This window comes from Lycorma delicatula, chromosome 1 (assembly GCF_047948215.1).
Source record: "Lycorma delicatula isolate Av1 chromosome 1, ASM4794821v1, whole genome shotgun sequence".
In the NCBI taxonomy this organism is placed as follows: domain Eukaryota; kingdom Metazoa; phylum Arthropoda; class Insecta; order Hemiptera; family Fulgoridae; genus Lycorma; species Lycorma delicatula.
This window is the reverse complement of record NC_134455.1, coordinates 118,022,082-118,040,201: the sequence shown is the minus strand read 5'-3', so window position 1 is coordinate 118,040,201 and position 18,120 is coordinate 118,022,082. Positions and strand designations below refer to the sequence as shown.

Here is an 18,120-nt window from a genome sequence, read left to right as displayed (position 1 = left end):
TGAAAATTTTAAATGTAAGTGAAACTAAAGAGGTGTTAATCATCGTTGCAGAAGATAAGCAGACAGTTAAAATCATTTCATACTCCCTCGAAGTCGAGAAAACCGACATGAAAGTCCACCCCCAAACGGAGAACACGCCCTAGGGTCATCGTTTATGATATAGACAAGCGTTTATCTGAGGATGAGTTGATGACTATGATATATGAACAAAATACTCAAATGACAGAAATGAACTTATGTCTCACTGTCGACTACTGTTTAAATTGGGTAGGCGCAAGTCCGAGCGCTATCACGGCGTGTTCGAGGTAAGTCCTGAACTCTGGAAACGCTTTTTGGCTGAAGGTAGGATGTTTGTAGACTTCTCTTTTTGCAAGGTCAAGGACTATTTAGATGTCCAGCGTTGCTGAACATCTAAAAATTGTTGCTGTCCAAAGTTGGGTCCCAAAAAGTAAGAGGGTCCTACTTCTGCGAACTGTAAGCGCGCAAATAAGGACTTTAATCACTATGTGAGTGATTATTGGAGAGCTGTCGATATGTATATGAATTCTTTGGCGTTACATGGTTAAATTTGGTCAGTTGAATGCAAGGATGCTTATGATGTACAGTTAGAGCTTGGTGAGGTTGCTCTCGTAGGGGTTTGGATGTTGTTCTGCTTCAGCATCCATATATTGTGTCTGGTCATCTAACAGGTTTTTCTCATTATTGGAAACGATGCTTCTGTGGTTCTGCCAGTATGTCCGCTTTGGTTTGCAGAAAGGAGATAGATTGTGTCTTCTTGCGACACCTCTCAGATAATCATGTTGTTGTTCGTGTAGATGTTCAGTTCTTGCATCTATATGTTGCAAGTTTGTATGTTCAGTATAGCGATACTGCTGATGGTCACCTTGAGGTCAGGGATAAAATGTTCAAATTCTGTGCTGATAGTACAATCCGTAATGGAGCGGTCGTTAACGCTAAGTCACTGTTGTGCCAAAACGGATTCACCGATGAAGGCGGTTATTTGGTTGAGGCCTTTTTAGTCGAACATGTTTTATGGGTATTTAATATTCCTGGAGAGTGTTCCACCTAAGCTGTTATGGCAGATGGGCGTCGGTTGTTTGGTAGAATGAACATCGATATCATCATTAGTGGATTTATTGCTCCCAATGTTATATTGTTACCGATTTAACGTTCTGGTTCATCAGGGTCGTTTTATGCTCAGGCATGCGAACTGGAAGTTTATAGATTTCTTGTCGGCCAGAGTTCGTGTTCTTCATCGAAGTCTGGAGACGTTAGCTTTCCTGGCAGTTAGGTTGTCAGCAACTGTAAGACGACTTTTGCTTGTTGCTCCCGCAGTAATAGGAGAGGAGAGCTAATTGAATAACTGATGGAATCCCTCGGAGGTCGCTGTTTAAATGATGGTACTCCAACTTACGAGGCTCGGGGCCACTACTCTGTTTTAGATCTGGTCATTGCTGATAATAGATGGTCAATGGATCAGCTAGAGCTAACAGTGATGGATAACGATATTTCCAGTGATCACCTTCCGCTACATCTGATCATAAAGGAAGGCAATGACTTTGTAGTTGAAAGACCTTTTGTTACAAGACCTACAACCCGTCAGGTTGACAAAATAGTTGATAAAGTAGCTCAAAGGCTACGTAATATTTGAGTTGACGCCAGATACTCTTACCTCGGTAATACAGCAAGAAATGGATAAGGAATTAAGGGCCACTGGGGGTCTAATGAGATAGCACGCTTACGCGATAATTTACAGCAGGCTAGGAGAAGGAAACAAAGACTGAGGATCAGAGATGGTGCTGAGTTTGATACTGCAACCAAACTATATATAGAGGCTAGACGCCACTTGAACAGGGCCATTAAGAGATCAAAGAGGGATCATTGGTTCAAACTCTGTGAGGAATTGGACAATGATCCCTGGGGCCAAGCCTACAAGATAGTTACTAAGAGGTTTGGCAGGCGTCTGCCTGTGTTGAGTGAACGGCTATGGCACAGTTTGACAAATTATTTCCATGTCCAGCAGAGGCAACTGACATCTTGCCTGAATATGAGCTGAGGAGGTTTACCCCTGCTGAGCTAAGTAACGCTATCGGACAACTCGGTAATAAAAAGAGCCCCGGCACTGATAGAATCCCTGCTGCAATACTGCAATACTCAAAGGCCTTGTAAAACAGCTTCCCTGGGAGATGACTGATATAGCTAATTATGGCTTGGAGAATGATTCATTCCCGCGATCTTGGAGGGAGGGCAGGGTGGTCTTCCTCCCGAAAGGCGGTGATGATCAAGGTCTCTCTCGATTTAGACCGCTGAGTCTCTTAAATAACTTGGGCAAAGCAGTAGAGAAGATGCTCGCCAACAGAATTGTATGCGAAATTGAAGAAGGCGTGAGTATAAGCGTCAATCAATTCGGGTTCTGGAAGGGACGCTCCACCGTGTTGGCAGCAAAGAAAGTAACTGCTTGGATAGCAGATGTCAGAAGATGTACTTGGAGAACAAGAGGGATTCCGTTACTTGTCTTCCTAGACGTTAAGAATGCTTTTGGCTCCATCAAATGGAGCCATATTCACAGTGCATTATTGGCTAAGAACGTAAGCCCATTTCTTAGGAGACAGGTGAGGAGATACCTCTCTGACAGATCGTGAAGAATTGCAACGCAGAGTGGAGATTTGGAAGTCAACATACACGGTGGAGTTCCCCAGGGCTCCGTCTTGGGCCCGTTATTATGGGTTTTAACTTTTGACGGAATCCTGAATTTGGATTATCCTGCAGGAGTCGAGGTCATTGCCTATGCAGATGACCTGGTGATCCTTGCGAGTGATAGACATGCACTGTAAGTACAAAATAAGGCCAATTTGGCATTACAGATGATAGAAAACTGGCTATGTAATAAAAATTTAGTGCTGAAGATTGATAAATGCAAATTTATCACTTTCACTGGAAGAAGGATCATTGATCGGCTGGATATCAGGATCAATGGTGAACCAATAACAGAAACTGATAAGCTGAAGTACCTAGGCGTTACCTTTCAGAGGAACGGTTCCTTCACCGAACATATAAACGAAGTTTGTAACAGGGCTGACAGAATGATAAAATCTTTAAATATCATTATGACGAACCAAACAGCCCCTAAGGCGTCAAAGAGAAGGGTCATAGCGTCTTCGGTAATATCGTCCATGCTTTATGCGGTGCCGGTTTGGTGGATTTCAGTGCAAGTAAAGAAAAACCTGGCACGTATGATCAGGACCCATAGGAGACTGTTGCTTGGAGTGATTTCTGCATATAGGACGGTCTCCTGTGAGGCTTTGTGTGTGCTTGCTGGAGTCCCACCGATTGATTTATTGGCACTTTTAAGAGTTGAAAGAGACCAGGGAGCTGGAATTCACGAATCAAGGCAGCGGCTAATGGCAAAGTGGCAGGACAGGTGGAATGAGAATGGCCCTGGAGGTAGAACAAAGAGACTCATCCCCGATATTAAAAGCTGGATATATAGGAAGCATGGGGAAGTGAATTTTCACCTGTCACAATACTTTACAGGGCATGGCAACTTTAATTTTTACTTGCACAGAATCGGTAGAAGAGCATCGACGGAATGTATGTATTGCGATCGCGAAGATGATGTTGAGCACACATTTACTGACTGCCATAAATGGAGAGAAGAATTAGTAGACATCGATCTATCATCTGATGGTAACGGCAGATTAATTAATCACATGTTGCAGAGTGAAGATGCCTGGAAGAGGGTTGATTCAGCTATTAAGAAAATATTAACGCAGAAAAATGAGGACGAGAGGAGATTGGGGTTCTGATCTTAGTATAGGGAAGGGCGGATAGCCCCAGTGGTGAGGACTGGCATGCTGAGGTGTGCCAGTTTCGATGAGCCACTGGGGACTCCAAGGGTTTTCTTGATAGGAAAGATCAAAGAAAAGACCCAATCATCACGTCAAGACAATCATGGTATGGCGTGGCGATATATATAGATGGGCATATCAATAGACTCAAAAGAACTGACCGGTAGGCCGACCTGCCATGTCGGACACACAGCCGGTAGGTGGGAAGGCCCATTTTAGTACAACAGGCACTCCCCTGGCGCAATACCAACCAGTCGGACCGGCCCAGGGGAGGAGAGTCAAAAAAAAAAAAAGGTTGTCAGCAGCTTTCATTGATGCTGTTGAATATTCGATTACCTGAAGTTCAGTTAAAGAGAGGATTGCGCTATTTTGAAGTAGAGAATTAACAGGTTTGAAACAGGCTGTCAGTCGTTTACGGAGACCGTCTCAATGTGAGGGTGATCCGGAACGGCGGGGAGTCCTAGTTGCGGATTATAGAGATCGAAGATCTCATTATTTTCATAAGGTCCGCTCGGCGAAGAGGGATTCCTGGCATTCCTTTGTTAGTGAACAGAGGAAAAAGGATCCCAGGGGTGCTGTGTATAGGGGTTTGGGACACAAACGTAGAAAGGACGTTTTTATCTCTGCTCTCTCGACTCGGCATGGCGTAATATCAGATGTATCTGAAATTTTACGCAGAAAATTAAATGATTTGCTGCCTGACGACAACGAAGGGTGGGCGAGACCGCATACCTTCTGCAGGTGAGGCGTGAGTTCGCTCTATTTCGGGAGGGTACATTATCTTTGGAGATTGCTGAGGCCGAAGTGCGTCAGGCTATTTGTAGTTTAGGCAGGGGTAAAGCCCCTGGCTTTGATGGAATAACGGCGGAGCTCCTTATTCGCCCGGTAGGGGTAAGTGTGAAAACTATCACACGGGTCTTTAATAAATTGTTGTTTGGCGGGTACTTCTCTGTATGTTGGAAGAAAGTTAAAGGGGTAAGTATGATAATCCCATCAAAAATGGGGTATTGTGTTTTTTGAAATTTTTACAATTTAGGGCTTTAACTAGTTCATCTAGACCAGGGGTGGGCACACATGAGATCAATAAGAGCTACATTCTGATTTTTCATGTATTATAAAGCTCCACCATACTTTCGTAGTATTAAATAAATAAATAAATTCGAATTAAATTTACTTTAATTAATATGGTTACATATTCTACACAAGTCTAGTGTGCTATGTAAAGTATACATGTGTATTACAGAAGAAAATATAGTTAAGAGAAATAAAATAAAAAATAATTATTTAAAAATAAGTGCTTCGGTCAAATGTCAAATCTTTGAAATTTAGTATATAATTTGTTAAAGTCGTTCGCAGCAATTCTGTGAGATGATTGATTAGTCAACTATGAATAACATTTATACTTTACGAACTTCATTACGGAGTAAATGTTTCACACCAATATGTTATACCAAAGATTGAAATTAGGCGGTAAGCAGCTTTCTTTAAGTGTGGATATTTTGATTCTGGCAAGAGTTTTCAAAATTCATTTATAGAAGTAGAATTTTTGCTGCACTTGCAATCCCTGGTCCTCTTTCATCTCTGAAATTATTTTCAGCTTTCGAGATGCTTTTTCAAGAAATATTATTTTACAGATTAGAAATCCACCTTCAATAATATCATGATTAATTGAGTTCACAAAATATGCAAATGTAGATTTTCAAATTTTCAAAGATATGTTTGAAATCTGTTGCAATTTTTTCAGTTTTTCTTTCTATTCGTCTAACTTTTCATCTTTGGTATTAATTATTTGGTTTTACTAGTGGAAAATGATTAAATATTCTATTCTTAAGATCGTACCCAAACAACCATTGTTTAGCTTCAAAACTAAATACTGTTTGTGACAAATCAAAAATATATTTTTCGTTTTTTTGTAAAGCCAAATTAAGTGTTTGCAATTGTTCTAGCATGTCTGTAAGTTACATTAAGTCAGAAAGTTTTAATTTCTAATTCTGGGCTTTTTTCCTTATCCTTTTGTACATTTTTTGATAGAATTTAAGGGTTTCACAAAATATCTCAAAACAATATAAATTAACAAATTAACAACCATCTTACAACACACAACAGGGATAAATCACTGGGCAATTCATCTGTTTCATCATTCACTCGCAACTCTTCTAAAAAGTGTTTAAATTTATGATGTGTTTGCTTTGAAGTACTTTGCTATGAGATCTTCACAGTGAATTATGCAGTGAAGAAGATAAGAAAATGGAATTTTGGGATTGTTGTTTAAAAGAATAATGAGATCCTGGTTTTTCTTTATCATTGCAGGCGCTCCTAGGTTGCAAACTTACCAGTTTATCAAAGGCAATTCAAACTTTTTTATTACCTCATCAAGCGAATTTTTAACATCGATATCCTGAGTTGTTTCGATAAGAGCTACTAAGTCTAACATTTCTTTCTTCACCTTTACGTCTGCAGATACATAGAGGAAAAAAACAACCAACAAAATTGTGGAACGTTCTCAATGCCTGTAGGCTCGTCGAGAGCTAAACTACTGAATTCTGTACAGTTTTTCAGATCACACATCAAACTGTTTTCAACATTTTTATTAATTGCACTAACACAAAGCTCAATTGTTCGGCGTGACAAAGGAACCTGTGCGATCAATTTATGCAGTTTTCTATTATCTGGTTCCAAAATTTGAACCACTTCTTCCAAAATTCTTTTAATAAATTTTCCTTCTCCAAATGGACTTTTGGGACGAGCAGTATTCAAAGCTATCAAAAAACTAGCGTCTGTCATCTTCGCGAATAAAAGAAGGCAAGAGTTCTTGTTTCTTACGGAGACTAGATTGCAAGGACTTAAATTTCTCTATTCACAGTTTTAAATTGAGTTGAAAAGGACTTTCTCCGTCCTTTCTCCGTCGAAAGCAATTTCGACATAAATTGCTTACTTTGTAGTTTGCATTGTAACTTTACAAATAAAACGATTTTCCATTATTGTCAGTAAAAGCAAAATAATTACCAGAAAAATTATACTTTTCTATATTTTTTCTAAGTTTTGAAAGATTCATTTTCTTGTTCGTATTTTTTTTGCTTGATATTTTCCGATGTCATGGTATCAAAAATAAATAATAAATTTAATTCCAAAGACTGAAATTGAAACAAATAATTAAATTAATTTACGAGGCGAAAAAAAATAAACAGCATAAAATCTGTGTAACAAAATATTAGTTACTTAGTCAATTTAACAAGATTCAGTGAAAAACGTTCTGGTATAATAAAAAAAAGGATATACATTTTCTGTGGGAGCCGCACTACGAAGAGCCTCATTTACTCACCGTTGATATGGACCAGTGATTGTCAACATTTTTAGCTCCACGTCCCCCAAAAAGTAAGAAAAAATGTAATGATACTTCGTGATCCCCCAACATCAACCCATTGAAATTTAATTAAAACTATTTAATTGCTTTGATAGCGACGGGTATGAACATGCATAAATGAAGTATACAAACTTGTATTTTGTACAAATGAGCAATTTATAGGTTCCAGCCAGATGTCTACGTGCTTCTTGTAACTGCGTCTGCTTGCATAATATTCGCTGTGAGAGCGTCATGTTCGAACATGCGTGTGATACTTTTGAACACGTTTGTACTGCTCTCAGTAGTACAAAAGAGGCGTAAGGGATTGCAGAACATCAGTTAACTTTTGATTGCTAAGCGTGCGACTGGTGCCTTTACTTAAGTTTTTAAAAACGTAGTTTCATTGAAAATAATAATTGAGGTTTCGGTCTTTTTCTGCGATCAAACGGTGTAACTGTTTTTTTTTGTCAATTAGTTTCTTAAGCAAGATGAATAATACGTTTGTGAAAAAACGATGGCTACGTCTAATTTAATCGGTGGAAGGAACATGAAAATGGATTAGTTGTTTCTTCAGTAGTGATTAGAAGATGGCGGAAAGCAAGGACTCTTTGCTAAATCTGTCCAAAAAAAAAACATATTGGAAGAGCGAAGTAGAAGGTAATTAGTAAAATCGAATTATGTATTTGTTTCTGTGTATATAGAAATTTAAATTGAGCACCATTGAACTATAGTGTTTTTTAAGCGGACATTTTATTAAGTTATTATCTAACAATACTAAAAAAATATTATCTTTGACATTTTATTATTTATTCGGTTAAACTGAATCCGGTTTTTAAGTACAATGTGCTTAAACACAGCGTACCATATTGTTGAATGTGATAAAGTGTAGAATTAATTCATTATCCTGCTTCCAACTATTCTATTTGATTTATTTTTTTCGATTCTTTTATTTCAACCATGGCCTTGAAATGCGCACAAAAAATATTCTGGTGCAACACCCCCACTAATTTTAGCTACGAGTCACCACTGGAGTTCAAGTGATTTTTTTAGTATTCAATTAAACGAATCCACAGGTGTGGCAAACATTCCTCAGTTCTTATGTTCTTTGAAATATGAATGCCATAGGGACAGATCAATCAAAGAAAATATGTTGTTTTGAAAATCAATACTTGATCATGCATATTTTATAGGACAATGCTTTTTCATATTTTTTTGTGAAGCTTCTAAAAACTATAACAGACTGGACAAAAGTATTGCAATATGTAGCGATGGTGCAAAGATGACAACATGAAAGAACAGCGGATTTCTGAAAAAATTAAAAGAGCATTTTTTACCAAGGATGAAACGGACACGCACTGTTTTCTTCACAGACCCGCTCTTACCACAAAATATATGCCGGAAAATCTGAAATAAATTCATTGAAAAGCTGTAAAAATGGTTAATTTTATTAAAAATCGATCATTACAGTATAGGCTGTTCGCTAAACTAAGCAATGAAATGAGCGAAAAGAAAAAATCTTCTTTACCATACAGAACTCAGACGGTTATCGTAGAGGAAAGTGTTAACACGGTTATTGGAATTGAGAGATGAATTGAGAATATTTTTGCAGGATAAGTTGCTGTTGGCTTACTTAACTGATTCGCATTTAAACGATTGGCATTTTCGCATTTAAACGATTTTAATGTGAATTTACAAGGATGGGATAAAAACATTTTATTAATGACAAAGTTCATGCTTTCATTAAGAAGCTTGATATCAGGATTATTTGCCTCCAAAACCAAAATTTTGATATCTTTCCAAACACTTCTGATTATATTGAGAAAAAGCTGGGTGAAAAAGACACTATTATTCACCGCAATTTGGATAATATGAAGATGCATTTGCGTGAGCTAAAAATTCAGTTTGCGTAGTATTTCCTGGAAGGCTTTTCAAAGAGATGGGTACTGAATCCATTTAGTGAAAACGTTGTTGCAGCTACTAAATTACCAGTTGAAATTCGCGACCATCAAATGTCTGCCGATAAACGTTACACAATTCACATCTGAATATTTAGATACGTTTTGGCTTGCTCTTCGAGTGAATATGGAAATTTAGTCACAGAAGCATTGTAAATATTAATCCTTTCTGCCATGTCTTACCTCTCTGAAAAGGTTTTTCGTGTATGGTTGCGCTAAAAACTAAATATAGGAATCGTCTTTTATCACTTGTAACAATTTGCTTACGTGTGTTTCTAACATAAAACCACGTATGGAGAAATTTTAAATATAAAACAAACGCAATAATATCATAAATTTATTTTCTTTATAGATTAATTAAAACGTTTATAATAAATGATTTTTTTCTCATTATTGTTTTGTTTTCTCATTATTGATTCTTCATTATTGTTGTAGGCTAGTTTCGCGACCTTCCTTTCATATCATCGCGAATCGCGTGGAGGTTAAGAAAGGTACCCACCGGGTTGGTCTAGTGGTTAACGCGTCTTCCCAAATCAGCTGATTTGGAAGTCGATAGTTACAGCGTTGAAGTCCTAGTAAAGCCAGTTATTTTTACACGGATTTGAATACTAGATCGTGGATACCGGTGTTCTTTGGTGGTTGGGTTTCAATTAACCACACATTTCAGGAATGGTCGAACTGAGAATGTACTAGACTACACTTCAATTACACTCATACATATCATCCTCATTCATCCTCTGAAGAATTATCTAAACGGTGTTACCGGAGGCTAAACAGGAAAAAAAAAAAACAGCCACTTGTGAGCTCCTGTTGTTCTGAGTGCGTGTGTGAAAGAATGTTTAAAATCGGTGGAGAATTAGTTATAGGTAAATTATATAGGTGGTAAGTTATAAGTAGATTAGTGTTAAATACGGTGGCCGCGTGGCGGCAAACAGTGTGATTTTTTAAGTATAATTTTAAACAGTGTTAATAGGGTTAAAAGTGGTTATAGTTTATAGACAGTGTTAATAGAAGTAATAAAAACCAAATTTGGAAGAAATCGGTTCGTTGGGAGTATAGTTATAAGCATTTTTAGTGAGACATAGGCTAAGCACGTGGCGACGAGATTCTGCTGAACGCTGTAATTTTTAGGAGTAGTTTTAAGTATAGTGACAGTGTAGGCGTATAGTACAGAGTGATATACATTTTAGTTTTAAATTTCGTGGCGATAGGACCAGTATTTTAGTAGTTATAAGTTTTTTTAGTGATTTATAAAAACACGTGGTTTTTAGTAAAGTTGTATAGGAAGTGGGGGATTGATACTAAGTACAGCCCGTCAAAAAGTGTTCTCGTTATAATATCGATATATTAGAATAAGTGTAGCTCCAGCCAGAGTTTAAACCCACCGGGTTGGTCTAGTGGTGAACGAGTCTTCCCAAATCAGCTGATTTGGAAGTCGAGAGTTCCAGCGTTCAAGTCCTAGTAAAGCCAGCTATTTTTATACGGACTTGAATACTAGATCGTGGATACCGGTGTTCTTTGGTGGTTGGGTTTCAATTAACCACACATCTCAGGTATGGTCGAACTGAGAATGCACAAGACTACACACTTCATTCACACTCATACATATCATCGTCATTCATCCTCTGAAGTATTATCTAAACGGTAGTTACCGGAGGCTAAACAGGAAAAAAGAAAAAAAAAGAAAGAAAAGCTCCAGCCAGAGTACAAGATACAGTGAAAGCAGAACTTCTAGCGGAGAGAGGGGGAGTTACTTAGGTAAGGTAGGCGTCCAAACGGAGTTAGAAACTGCAGCGATGGAGGTAGCGGAGGCTGTTGGAGAAGAGATTCGGAATCAGCTGGAGGAGGGAGTGTCTCCGGAACAGTTGCCGGGCCTTATCTCCCGGAAGTGGCCCGGGAACTGCTTCCAATGCACGGAGGTGAAGGACGGAGAGCCTGATGAAGAGGCTGGTCGCAAGATGGCCGGTAGTCTTGGACCTGAAGGGGAACAAGAGGGGCGATTTCGCGCGCAAGGTGTATGACAGGGCGCCCCGGATTTGCCGGATGTTGTATCCGTCGGGGCGGACATGTTGCTTGGGGAAGCTGAAGCCCTGAGTAAGACGTTCGTTCTAGCGGTGGAGTCGGAGTTCCCGAAAGAAGAAATGGCCCGCCAAGTTGTGGAGGGCCTCCAAAAGATCGAAGGCGTCGCAGGCGCAGCGATCCCTGTAGGATTGGTGGCAGGAAGCGCTATGAACATCGTGCGACACCTGCAGGAGTACCTGGCCAGGAGAGACGGTTCCCGGAGGGTCATCTTTGCGACCAGGGAGGAGAACGGCAGAAGGAGGACAGAAACCAAGCCGGCGACGCCGACCAAGACGGTCGTAATTCAAAAAGAGAGGCTGACGTTTGCCCAGCTGCTGCGAGGTAAAGGCGGGGACTGGCGAGGAGCTTACGGGGGCAGTGGTCTCCGCAAAAAAAGAACGCGGAGAGGCCCTGGAGATTAAGATCTCCGACGTGGCAGGAGAAGCCAAGGCCCTCTCCGAGAGGATCAAGGGCACCTCCAGGGGGTGACGATTACTCCGGGAGGCAGAGGAGAGTGGCCCGTACCGTTGACGGTTAAGGGCCTTGACTGCGAGGTGACGAAGGAGGAGTTGTTGCAGGCAGTCAAGGACGCGTTGCCCGGAGAAAATCACTGGGCAACCAAGGTGTCATCTTTGAGACCAGCGTACGGGCAGTCTCAGATTGCAACGGTGGTCCTCGCCAGGCGGGCGGCTGAGGCAGTAGTCGCCAAGGAGAGAGTGCACATGGGATGACAGTTGTGCCGTGTGTTCCGGTGGGAAGATGATCCCACCGACACAGGGCGGCTGAGTGTAAGCGGCCGGACAGGTCCAAGGCCTGTTTTAACTGCGGGGGAGCGGGCCACTTCAGACTGGACTGCAGGGAGAAGCCGAACTGCAGCAAGTGTGGGCAGTTCGGCCACAGCTTCGGTGATAGGCAATGTAGAGGGGCAAACACCACGCGATGAAGCTCCTCTACATCAACGCCAATCGGAGTGGTCTCGTCCACGACCTCCTGTGGGAAGCTGCCTCCCAGAATGGAGCAGACTTCACCGTAGTGGTAGAGCCGAACGGCCGGGTGGTCAAGGACAAAGGTTGGCTGATCGATCGGCGTGAAGATGCGGCATTGAAGGACCTCACAGGGAAGTACGCAGTCTCCCACCAACATCGAGGAGACGGGTTCGTTAGGGCAAGGGTGGGGGAGATCTACGTCTACTGCTGCTATATCTCTCCCAACTTCACGTGGGAGAGCTACGTGGAGTTCCTTAGCGAACTTGGAGACGATCTGCAGAAGGTTGGGGTTCCTGCCCTGGTTGTGGGGGACTTCAATGCGAAGATCGCCGAAGTAGGAGGTGGAGTCACCGACGAGCGAGGAGAGGAGTTAGCGGATCTAACCGCCTCGCTCGGGTTGATCAGCCTCAACGATGACACCCCCACCTTCTGGAGGGGTGTCAGAGGATCAGTCCTTGACCACGTGTACGTAACGGACACGGTGGCTCGGCGAGTCGAGAGGTGTGAGGTGCTAGGGGAAGAACTCGGCAGTGGCCACAGGATGATACGGATTCAGCTTGGTGGCCCGCGACCAACGGAGAGGCCGGTGGCATGGGTTTTCGACGAGCGTCATATACCGGGGCTCCGGGGGCGGCTTGCGGACCGCTTCTTAGAAGATTATCCACGAGAGCCAGAGGGGCTAGCGGAGGCGGTCCAGCAGGCCTACAACGAAGAATTTGCAGCAAGAAGGAGCCTACGGAGAAGAGTGTACTGGTGGACCGCGACGATTGGAGAGATACGGGCGAACGTGCAGCGTCTTCGGCGTCGCCTTAACAGAAGCAGAGCTAGGGAGAGGGACGACGTTAAAGAGCTGGCGCGCGACCTGAGAGCGGAAAGGAACAGGCTGAAAAGGGAGATCCGGAAGGAGAAGGGTGAGTCGTGGAAGAGACTACTCGACCAGCTACAGGAGGACCCTTGGGGGCAAGCCTACAAGCTTGTCACCAAGCGGTTGGGAAGGAGACTGCCGATCATCGCCGGGGACATGATCGGCGGAATAGTCGACTCGCTCTTCCCCAGTTTACCTGAGGTTGAGTGGAGAGTGGCGCCGATGAACGACGTAAGAAGGATCTCCCTTCCAGAACTTCAGGGAGCCGCTGCGAGGGTGAACATTAAGAAGAGCCCAGGCCCAGACGGGGTGCCGGGGGCAGTGGCTCGGATGGATGGTTGTGGAGGCGTTCCCGTGGTTGGTGCTGGACTGCTTGAACAGTGCCTTCGTGGGGGGCGTCTTCCCAGCTTGCTGGAGGGTCGCGCGTCTGGTCTTGTTGCCTAAGGCTGGCCGAGCTCTGGGCGATCCTGGAGCATTCAGGTCAGTGTGCCTGCTTAGCACACTGGGCAAGGTATATGAAAGGATCGTCGAGGGTCGGTTGACGGCGGAAGTAGTGGCAGCGGGTCTATCCCCTCGCTAATACGGGTTCCGAAAGGGAAGATCTACGGTCCACGCAGTACGGGAGGTGATGCGATTTGTAGACGATGGCGCCGGTGGAACCTGGAGGACGAGGAAGATTCCGGCCCTGGTGCTACTCGATGTGCGAAACGCATTCAACAGCCTGCCCTGGCAGATCATAGGGCAGGCGTTGGAGGAGGGGAATCTCCGGTCAGCTCCAGCATATATTGAAGGAGTACTTGAGTGACCGGAGAGTGCACGCTGATACTGATGCCGGACAGCGGGTGTTCCACATGCGAGCGGGAGTCCCGCAAGGATCAGTTCTGGGGCCGCTGCTGTGGAACATTGCATACAACGGAGTGCTGCGGCAGCAGTATCCCGAGGGGGTGGAGGTCATCGGCTTCGCGGATGACGTGACCCTGCTGATTCAAGGAGCAACGGAGCGGGAGGTTGAAAGGAGAGGAAACGAGGCGCTAAGGGAAGTTCACAATTGGATGGTTGGTCACGGGCTGTCGATAGCCCCAGAGAAGTGAGAGGCCGTCGTATTCGCTGGAAGGCGGCCTCTGAGGGAGATACGTCTGGCTATCGACGGCAGGTGCAGAGGGCGAAGTACCTTAGGGTCTGGGTGGACAAGAACCGTTCATTCGGGCCCCAACGTCGAAGAAGCGGTATTAAAGAGTGAACGCCTCTTAGCGGCGATCTCCCGCCTCATGATGAACACGGCAGGGCCAACGGAGAAGAAGAGAAAGGTCATCGCGACGACAGTGACTTCCGTATTGCTCTACGCGGCCCCAGCATGGAGCAGGGCTATAAGCGTAGAGAAATATCGTTGGAAGCTGGAGTCGATCCATAGGAGGCTGCTCGTGCGCACATCTTGTGCGTACCGAACAGTCTCCTACGACGCGATCTGTCGCGGGGTCCCCACCAATCGACTTATTGGTAGAAGAAAGGTGTATGCGGTTTGGTGGGGTCTCCAAGGAAGAGGTGAGGGCACGGATAATGGTTCGATGGCAGGAGAGATGGTCGGCGAGCCAGGTGGGCCAATGAACCAGACGCCTGATTCCGGACGTGAGAGCTTGGGTGGGGCGATGTCATGGTGGAGTGAACTACTTCCTCACCCAGCTGCTCACTGGCCACGGCGATTTCTTCAGTTACCTGCACAAGTTTAAACGCAGAAGATCGGCGATATGCAGGTACTGCGACGAAGTGGACATGGTCGAGCATGCCTGGTTCGACTGTGTCCGGTGGGACGCCGCAAGGAGAAGGGTGGCGGCGTTCTCACCCGACAACGTAATCAGGCGAATGGTCAGGTCCTCTCAGGAATGGCAGGAGATGGTAGGCCTGACTCACACCATCTTGGACTCGAAGGCCAAAGAGGAACCCCCTCGGCTGCGTGCACGCCTCTGAGGATGATTGGTCGGCGTCGCAGGAGCATTAGATTATAAGGATAATTTTTGTGTATAATTGACTTGTTGAGATGATTGATTTTGCTGTGTTATTGGATGTATGGGTGAATGATAGTGAATAGTGTGAACGGTGGTAAGAGTAGGTGTTAGGTTGTATTTTTATAATTGTATTTTATTTTGTCATTTTTGGTGTCAACGGTGCTCACGGTCGGGGACTAGCTATTGTAAGTTAGTGTGGGCCCGGCTGATGAGCAGACAGGCGATGACGACGGGATATTTTAATTATTGTGTCATTTATTATTATTGTGTTACTATATTATGTTTGTGAATATATTATTACTGGGGATGTAGTTTTGGGGTTGCTTGTTTGTTAAAAAAGGGGGCAGTAAGGATGTATGGGGGACATTGGTGACAGAAGCGTCACTGTTGGTTCATAAGGGAAAAAAAAGGCTCAAAAAATTCTGGAGGCTGGGGATGAATCGTGGCGACGATTAGGGCCAGGGAGGTAGCCTTATTGCCTAGGGTGTTCTGGCTCCATATGGTGGAGTCGGGGCTCCGCGATGATGGCATTAAGGATCGTCAGGTATGAGAGGAACGCGTGGGGGCAGCGGTACGCGGAAGGCGTGCCGGCTGCAGGTAGGATAGTGACAGGGAGGGTAGCAGCGCCATAGTGGAGGAGGGAGTTAGCTGCCCGGAAGTGGTGGTTGGCTCACTCCGATGAGGCTTTGGGGACCCCGGCGGGAGATCCTCCGTGAGGAGGCAGTTAGGGTGGGCAGAGACTGCTGCCACGGCACACTGAGGTGACCATGACTTATGTCTTAACAGGCGGAGGCTGGTTTCCTTGGGGTGCTTAAAAAGAAAGGAAAAAAAAAGGTTAAGAAAGGTAACCCACCGGGTTTGTCTAGTGGTGAACGCGTCTTTCCAAATCAGTTGATTTGGAAGTCGAGAGTTCCAGCGTTCAAGTCCTAGTAAAGCCAGTTATTTTTACACGGATGTGAATACTAGATCGTGAATACCGGTGTTCTTTGGTGGTTCTGTTTCAATTAACCACACATCTAAGGAATGGTCGTCGAACTGAGAATGTATAAGACTACACTTCATTTACACTCATAAATATATCCTCCATTCATCCTCTGAAGTATTATCTAAATGGTAGTTCCCGGAGGCTAAACAGGAAAAAAGAAAAAAGGTTAAGAAAGGTAAACAGCTGAGCGGGGATAAGCCATAATCAATGTGGCTTTTGGAAGAATAGATCATCGGTCCAGGCTATTGCCAGAGTTACTGACTGGGCAAGAGAAGTTAGATCAGGGACCTGGCGGACCAGTGAGGGTCAATACCATGGAGGGTAATAATGACTGCTCTGGCTGAGAAAGGAATAAGTCCGTACCTGCGTAGGCAAATCAAAGAATACTTATCCGACAGATGGTGTGCTGTGGATGGTCAAGAATAACAAATTAGATTCCGCATATTCGCAGGAGTACCACAAGGCTCCGTTTTGGGACCATTATTATGGATTCTAGCTTATAACGTGGTTCTGGGACTTCAACTCCCAGAAGGGGTCGATACCCTTACCTATGCGGACGATATAGCGATCTTGGTGAGAGGAAGACTTGAAGAGGAAGGACAAGATACAGGTAATCAATCGTTAGCAATAGTCGATAACTGGATGAGGGAAAAAGGGTTGACTCTGGCACCCACGAAATGAATGTACGTTCTAATGACAGGCAAAAGACAAATTCGACCGATAAATTTAGTAGTAGGAGACCAACTAATTCATGAGACAAGCCCCCTAAAATATCTAGGAGTGTTCTAGATAAGAACAGTAAATTTATTTACTATCAACAACATTAACTGTTGCAAGAAGGCGGAAGGCATGGTAAAAGCATTGAACGCTTTACTATCGTTGCATAGTGCGCCAAGGGCATCGAAGAAGAAATTTGTAGTGTCAGCAATAACATCGTCAATCTTATATGCAGCACCAGTCTGGGGGAGATCCTTAAAAAAGAATTTGACTAGAGTTAACAGCGTACAAAGGAGAGCCCTAGTAGGAGTAGTTTCCGCCTACCGCGCGGTATCGTACGACACCCTCTGTGTCTTCGCTTCAGTTTCGCCAGTCGAACTCCAAGTGGGAGAAAGGCTGGATATAGCTTATGGCTCGAGCAAGAGAGACGCTAGAGAACGTATGCTGACCGAATGGAAAAACAGATGGTGTGCAAGAGGGGTGGCACAATGGACCAAACGAAGTATACATGACCTAGACGCGTGGAACGGCAGAAAGTTTGGTGAAGTAAACTTCTACATAGTGCAGATATTAACGGAGCGTGGCAATTTTCAAGATTACCTGCATAAAATAGGCAGACATGCGTTACCGTCATGTATGTTTTACGAAGACGAGGACTTTGTTGAACATCAGTCTTCAAGTGGGACATACACGGAATAGGACGGGTAACGCACAGTGCACACCAGATACCCTTGTGAACTACATGTTACAAAACAAGGAACATTGGTGGAGAGTCAGCACATATGCTACGGAGGTAACCAGGAGTAAAGAACAAGAGGAGCCCGTGCTATTAGTATAGGAACCGGAGGACAGCCCCAGAGGTGAGGCTGGCATGCCCAGGTAGCAGGTAGTGCCTATGATTCTCTGGGTACTCCCGGAGATGGTAGGCACAGTAAAAGAGACCCGGCGCTGTGTTTCGGGCAGATATGTTCGGACATGGCGTCAAGAAAGGGCACAATAAAGACTCCTCAAAAGACCTGACCGGCGAGCCGACCCATGCCGGATATACAGCTGACCGACCTAGAGGACCGACCTAGAGGAGTAGAGGAAAAAAAAGGGTTAAGAAAGGCTGATCTAGACCAAAATTCATATGCGAGTACCTATGATTATCGCACTGCTTTTGCCCTTAAATCTCAGGATTGACCGAACCGATTTGGTTCAAATATTTCTATTTGTAGGACATTGATCTTATTAATTTTTTTTCGAAATTCGTTAACGAGATGGGGAGATATCGTGAAAAGAAGCAATTTCGATTTTCTTTGGAGGCATTTTAGATAAAATTTTATTTATTAAAGCAAACTTCTTACCTAAAATGCAT

The 18,120-nt window shown here is 43.9% G+C and overlaps 1 protein-coding gene across 1 annotated transcript in view; it reads left to right on the top strand.

Annotated features, from left to right (window-relative positions):
• The window catches only part of LOC142318168 (orexin receptor type 2-like), a 75,712-nt gene that overhangs the window by 40,456 nt on the left and 17,136 nt on the right, over nucleotides 1–18,120 (top strand). The window lies entirely within an intron of this gene.